We start from the raw sequence: 8058 nt of genomic DNA on the forward strand, positions 1-8058 counted from the left end.
GCCCGAGCCCCGCCTCACCGGAGAGGTAACGCGCCATTCACTGCCGCTGTTTTTTTTTTAGAAAAACGGATTCGGTTTTTTTGTAAGAAAAAACCATAGTTCATTTTTTTTAGATCGGTTCACCGGTTTTCCCGGTTCTTATTTTTAGCAGACGTTCGTCCGTACGTTCGTTTCAACGAACGGATTTTGCTCGATAGTTACAGACAACGAACGCTCGTTCGTTAGCCTGTTCGCCAGTTTTCTTTTATCGGATTTTTTCCGTGATTATTTCCAGTCGTGATTTCTGATCCAATTTTCGTTTCAGTTTATCTTTTCGCTCGTTTGTCGGAATCAGGCAATTCAAGCGCCTAGATCTTCATCTCGAGACCGTCTTTCATTTTAATCAACTTGAACAAGATTTTGGTACTGTAACATTTGATGTTAGTCCAGATTAGTAAACGGATCTTGTTTCTTTCGCCGTTTGAGTTTCGTTGCTCCGTTCGATTTGATTCTTTTTGCAAACCGGAGTTCTTAAGTTGAACTTTCTGGTCAATTATTCTTACTTGAGTTTTGCCCGTGCATCTTCTCTTGATTTCTTATGTATGCTATTGTTTGTTTGCGATAGAACACCCGGAGTGCGAAGCGTGCTACTACGAATCCCTAGGTTTTGCGGATCATCAGCAAGGCAAGTAACACATTGAACATACTCTTTCCATACCCAGTTTTATGCATTAGTTTCAATCCTCAAAACATTGCATGATTAGGACGTCATTAACTTGTGGGTTGGGAAGTAGTTTATGAGGTAGAACCTATTGCCCTGTCACATTTAAACCTTTGGGAGTTACTTCTACGTAATGCTTATATTGCTATGCTATGCTATGCTCGTAAACATGGTTTGGGTGAGTGAAATCCATGACAGATGTGAGATTGTTAATTAATGGTTCAACTTAAGGTGGCAATTTTAATACACATCTGGGTGGATTGAGGCACCTGGAGAACCCAGTGTTGCCTGTATTTTTTGGAAATCCTGGGGTTCCATGTTATCTTCCTATGGACCGCCACCCAGGCTCAAAGGGAACTGAGATGATTCATGATAGAAACTTCCGTATGCAGCCACAAGCTATTATGGGCTCTAGCATAGTTGAGTAAGTTACGTGAAGCTCTCGAAGAGGTAGATCAGCAGGCAGTGGGTTGTAGGTTTGGTATGGTCTACCCGGAGTAAAGAGTTAATGTTTCTGAAAGACCGTGTCTCGGTCATCCGTCTCTCAAACACCATGTAGTGTGAGAAATTCAACGGAGGCGATCGAGTCTTGTGGGGAAAATGCACAAACCTCTGCAGAGTGTATAAACTAATAATGGTTAGCCGTGTCCCCGGTTATGGACAATCTTGAGTATCTAGTACTTGGAGTATCTTAAGTATCTCATCACTCTCTAATTTAATATTGTTGGGTTGTTAATTACTTTAATTGGGATTGAGTTGGAGGAACCTTCTCAATGATGTTTCAACTACCATGATAGTTAAAATAAAAATATATTCCTTTGTTGTAGGAAAAAATTGGCTTTTCGCAAAAACTATAACCATAGAGCTTTCCACCAGCCAAATATGCATGTAGTGTTAGCATTATTCTGTTCTTGCTCTACTGTGTTACTTGTCCAGCATATTCCTTGTGCTGACCCGTTTTTGGGCGACAATGTATTATGTTGCAGACTTTTCAGACGAGGAGTAAGGTTTGTTAGGTCGTTGCCATGCAGCTCAGCTATGCCGTTGGAGTTGATGGACTCACTTTATCTTCCAAGGCTTCCGCTGTTATCACATTAGATGGCCTTAAGCCATTTTTATTGTAATAAGTTCTCTTTTGAGATACTCGATGTAATAAGTGTGTGATTGCTACTCTGTTATAAATCCTCGAGTACTGTGTGTGTCAGTATTACCGATCCAGGGATGACACTGAAGCACAGAGACTTGACCGTTTGCGGTCGGGTCGCTACAAGATGGTACCAGAGACAGGTTGAGTGTAGGACATGACCACTAAGCTAAAGCCCTAGATCACTATTCTCTTCTCATTTCTGGCTCCTCTCCATTTTCTACTCTTTAGGATGGCGGACGCAAGGAACAAGTTTGCACAACCGGATGAAGAAGCACCTTTTGGACGACACTTGAAGGAAGTCACTAGGTACCTGAACATAGGAATACCAAGCTTCACCGGGACTTACAACGCCACTTTACCAGAAGAGGATCGATGCATGATTCAAGTTGAACTTCCAAGAAGGACATTCAGGCCAGTCACTGAGCCCATAGAGTTTTCCTTTGATGCACCAACCTGGAGTCTAGGCAAGAGCATGGCAGCCCACATCACCATGGGACGCATTGGAGAAGTCTACAACAAGGATCTTAAGGACACTATGTACCAGATATGTGGGCGCCGAGACGAGCAATGGGAGATGATCAGCACCAACAAGGACAGGTCCATTGCAGCTTTCATCCAGGAGTTAAACCAGCACATTCGACATCAGGAGAATCAGATGTGCGCAGGAATGATAGACCTAAAGAAGGCAATGACTAGGATCACGGAATTAGAGGAAAACTCAAGGCTACTCGTGAGGATTATGAGGAGTAAATCGTCGTACTAGTGGAGAAAAATGATGATCTGGAAAGGAAGCTAGGAGTATTCCTGGTAGACCCCGCATTAGGAGGAGAAGACGAAGAACACAAGGAGATTCGCCCGGAGGACTACATCATCATCGACGACACCGACTCCGACCCTAGTGATGATGACTTTGAAGACGAAGCTGGAGCAGATATCTTGGAGTCTTCAACCGAAGTATATTTTTAGTAGACCACCACATCAGTAGTAGAATTTCCACCATGTATATAGAATAGCCCGATCACTTTTGTAACGATAGTTAGATTGATTGTATGCCCTTGCTTGATTGATTGAGTGAAATGATTGTGTTTGTCTCATGTGCATATGGGTAGTGCTTTCTCATTAGACCTCATTCTATTCTAATCTCTCCCCTCTAAAACCCATCAGATGCATCCGAGATGTGACCCCGGATTTACCTTCCCACTGGAGCTCACTCAGTTGATCCAGCAGCAGAATACCCTGATGCAGTTGTTAGTTCAGAACCAAGGCAACAACAACAACGACAACAATCCACCAACACCACCACCAGTTGACAACTTATCCCGTTTTCTGAGGTCGCAGCCACCGGTGTTTTCCAGTAGCACCGAGCCGATAGTGGCAGATGATTGGCTCCGCAGGATTGGAAGGGAGTTAACCACTGCAGGATGTACATGTGACGCCCCCGATTTGACCGTACACTAATCATACATGCAAACATGTACGATCAAGATCAGGGACTCACGGAAGATATCACAACACAACTCTACAAATAAAATAAGTCATACAAGCATCATATTACAAGCCAGGGGCCTCGAAGGCTCGAATACAAGAGCTCGATCATAGACGAGTCAGCAGAAGCAACAATATCTGAGTACAGACATAAGTTAAACAAGTTGCCTTAAGAAGGCTAACACAAACTGGGATACAGATCGAAAGAGGCGCAGGCCTCCTGCCTGGGATCCTCCTAAATTACTCCTGGTCGCCGTCAGCGGGCTACACGTAGTAGTAGGCACCTCCCGAGTAGTAGTATTCGTCACCGAAGGTGGCGTCTGGCTCCTGGGCTCCAACATCTGGTTGCGACAACCAGGTAGAAGGGATAGGGGGAAAAGAGGGAGAAAGCAACCGTGAGTACTCATCCAAAGTACTCGCAAGCAAGGAGCTACACTACATATGTATGCATTGGCATCAACTGGAATAAGGCTATTATATGTGGACTGAACTGCAGAATGCCGGAATAAGAGGGGGATAGCTAGTCCTTTCGAAGACTACGCTTCTGGCAGCCTCCGTCTTGCAGCATATAGAAGAGAGTAGACTGAAGTCCTCCAAGTAGCATCGCATAGCATAACCCTAACCGATGATCCTCCCCTCGTCGCCCTGTGAGAGAGCGATCACCGGTTGTATCTGGCACTTGGAAGGGTGTGTTTTATTAAGTATCCAGTTTTAGTTGTCATAAGGTCAAGGTACAACTCCAAGTCGTCCTGTTACCGAAGATCACGGCTATTCGAATAGATTAACTTCCCTGCAGGGGTGCACCACATAACCCAACACGCTCGATCCCATTTGGCCGGACACACTTTCCTGGGTCAAGCCCGGCCTTGGAAGATCAACACGTCGCAGCCCTACCTAGGCACAACAGAGTGGTCAGCACGCCGGTCTAAATCCTATGGCGCAGGGGTCTGGGCCCATCGCCCTTTGCACACCTGCACGTTGCGAACGCGTCCGGAAGCAGAACTAGCCCCCTTAATACAAGAGCAGGCTTACGGTCCAATCCGGCGCACGCTTACCGTCCAATCAGTCGCTGACGTCACGAAGGCTTCGGCTGATACCACGACGTCGAGTGCCCATAACTGTCCCCACGTAGATGGTTAGTGCGTATAGGCCAGTAGCCAGACTCAGATAAAATACCAAGATCTCGTTAAACGTGTTAAGTATCCGCGAACACCGACCAGGGCCAGGCCCACCTCTCTCCTAGGTGGTCACAACCTGCCCTGTCGCTTCGCCACAAAGGTCCACACAGAGGGCCGTTGGGACAAAGGTCCTTTCAGCCCCCAATCCGTGAATCACTCGCGGGTGCTCCACAAGCCGACCCTACTTTAGTCACCACATGTATCATGTATAAAGTATATAGTATATACCCGTGATCACCTCCCTAGTGATCACGGCCCGATAATATAGCATGGTAGACGGACAAGAATGTATGGCCACTGATGATAATCTAGCATCCTATACTAAGCATTAGGATTGCAGGTAAAGGTAACAACAGTAGTAGCAAGGATAGGCTATGCATCAGAATAGGATTAACAGAAAGCAGTAACATGCTACACTACTCTAATGCAACTAGTAGAGAAAAGAGTAGGCGATATCTGGTGATCAAAGGGGGGGGGCTTGCCTGGTTGCTCTGGCAAGAGAGAGTGGTCGTCAACACCGTAGTCGTACTGGGTAGCAGCGGCGTCGGTCTCGGTGTCTAGCGGAAGAAGAGGTGGAAGAAACAATGAATACAATGCAAACAAATGCATGACGATGCATGACAAAGCAAAGCGTGATGCTAGGCGTGCCCTAACGCGGTATGAGGTGATACCGGTGAAGGGGGGAAACATCCGGGAAAGTATCCCCGGCGTTTCGCGTTTTCAGACAGATGAACCGAAAGTGAAATGTTGCAGGTTCACTATGCTAGGGACGCGTGGCGGACGAACGGGCTACGTACCTAGATTCGTCTCGCCGATCTGAGCAACTTTCATGTACAAAGTTTTTTCATCCGAGTTACGGATTATTTTATATTAATTTATAAAGATTTAATCATTTCCTAGATTTTCTGGATTTAATTTAATTCGAAATTAAAAACAGAATATACTTTTGTCACCTAGTGCTACCCTAGCATGTGAGTATGACAGTGGGGCCAGTGGGGTTGGGTTTACCCAGTCAAAGGTTGACTGGTCAACATATGAATAGTGTAAGTGGGTCCCGTGTGTCATTGTCTTTTGTTTAATAAAATGGTAATTAACTAGGGTGGTCCCACATGTCATTTACACTATACCTAACCACTACTTAGCCTAACTACTAATTAGCTAACCTACGTAACCAGGATCAGCCTCATCGACACACATACGCGCACACACAACGCGCTCACACACACAACTACGCACACACACTGGCGCACACGGCCATGGCCGTGGCCAGCAGCAGCAGGCAACGGCGGCACCTAGTGGCAGCAGTAGTACGAGAGCATCAAGGGGCACCTAGCGGCAGGAATAGCAGCACGCATCGGCAGTACGCAGCAGCAAGGACGCAGCAGCGGCACAAGCAGTAGCGGGCAACATCGACGAGCACGACGAAGGCGCGACCACGGGGAGGAGCCAGCGTGCGAGCAGGGGCGCGGCCTCGCGCGCGTGTGGGAGCGCAGCACGCCTACGCGGGGGTGGCCGACGGCCGAGCGCGCACACTGGGCGGCCAGGACGCAGGGCTCGAGCGCGGTGAGCGTGACGCGGTCGTGTTGGCCGCAGCCATCGGCCAGAATTTGGGCAGCGCCACAGAGCGACGAACAGAGGGGGAAACGAGGGGAATGGGTGTTGCGCTCACAGGGGAAGGCGGAGGACGCATCCGACGGGGCGGAGGAGCTCCAGTGAGGTAGATCGGGCGCGGGGCAGCGACGGCCGTAGGCGAGGAAGACGCGTCGATCCCGTCGGTGAGGTGCCGCCGAGCTCGAGGTGGTGGTCGGAGAGGACGAGGCGGACGACGGCGAGGCTCCTGGCACGGTCCTAGGCGGCGGGGGTGACAGTGAGCACGTAGACGACGACGGCCATAGTGACGGTGGTGGCGGTCTAATGCGGGGGAGGAAGAGAGCGGCGCGTGGGGGAGGAATGAGGTAGCTAGGGTTCGCAGGGGGGTCGATGATGTCTTATCCATCGGGGGAAGCGCAGGTTGGCTGACACGCATGCCCAGCGGCAGCCATGGTGGTTGGATGTGTGCCACGACCTTTGTCTCGTACAGGGAAAAGGGATGACCCCCATTGGGCTGGGCCAGTGCATAGTAGCGGTTGGGCTAAAGTGAAAGAGAGTCTTTTCTTATTTCTGATTTGTATTTTCTCAGATGTTTTGCATTCCTTTGGGTTACTAAATGAATTTAGTAGAATGTATAACTTGTCAAAATAATTATTATGCAATATTCTGCATTGCCTCAAAAAGTTCGAAGATTATTTGAACTCATTTGAATTTGGTTTAAAATGAAAGGATTTATTTTGGGGCTGTTTGGACCAGTTTGAAAATAGTTTAAGGGCATTTTAATAATTCAAATAATGTTGGACTATTCATGACCATTAGTTAGTGAATTTTTGCAACCTAGCCTACATTTTTATTTTATTATTTAAAAATTTAATAATTTGACTTGCATTTGAATTTGAATTCAAGTTCGATTTGGATCAAGGTGAGGTTTAGAAAATTAATCGTGATGACATGGCTCCATTCGTATGTGGTTACTGTAGCTTAACTATCCGGGCGTCACAATTCTCCTCCACTACAAGAAATCTCATCCTGAGATTTAAGAGGCGCAGTAAAGGGGGAAGGTTCTGGTTACAAAATTCTAGTGAGTGTTCTCGGTCTTGGTTGGTCTTCTCGAAGAGGTTGATCCATTACGTGAGGTCTTCATTTTGCTGCTTCGGGTCATCATGATGAAATCGTCATCTTTTCTTCGGAGTCTTCATCGTACATACGAAGGACAAGGGGTAACTCCGGGAAAACGGACCTCTGCAAGGTTGGCTATCTAGTTGATAACATCAGGGAAGGTGGTGGAAGTAACTCTCGAATTGAAATTGAAGAAATTATCGAGAGCAAAATAAGAAGGTACCATGAGAAGTTTCAAACGGGCAGGCAACCGTTCGATGCCTGAAACAGGGCGTGAAAGGGGCTCAAAGCAATCGGGAATAAGTATTGCGTCTTATACCAGAATAGATCAATAGGCAGGCGGCCCGTGAATTACATACTAAGTCAAGCTCGAGGAATAACTTTGGCAACAGGGCGTACAGGAGAGTCAGGTTTTGATCCAATGGATCTGTGGGTTATGGGCCCACCATGTGGGTTAAGAGTAGGAAGGCGATGACGTCTTACACGATCATGTAAGCAAGGCATGTCAGAGGGTAGTCTATCAGTTATGTCGGCAACACCATCGGTACCAAGGGCGAGGGACGAAGAGAACCATTTTCCTGCTCGTTGAAATGAGGTGGACCAATAGGCAAAGTTCTCATCCATCGGTGGTTACAGGAATGTCATCAACAATAGTAACAGGGTGTTGCTGACAGAATTGTACACCGAGGTGTTTACATAAGCAAGAAATTATTACTGCTTAGATCATATAGATCACCAGTAAGGTTAAACAAAACAATGGAAAGGAAAAAGGTGATCATTAGATTAAACAGAACAATGGAAAGGAAAATGTGTTTAATCACATAATTCAAAGGTATATC

The sequence above is a fragment of the Triticum dicoccoides genome, chromosome 1A, assembly GCF_002162155.2.
Source record: "Triticum dicoccoides isolate Atlit2015 ecotype Zavitan chromosome 1A, WEW_v2.0, whole genome shotgun sequence".
Taxonomy (NCBI): domain Eukaryota; kingdom Viridiplantae; phylum Streptophyta; class Magnoliopsida; order Poales; family Poaceae; genus Triticum; species Triticum dicoccoides.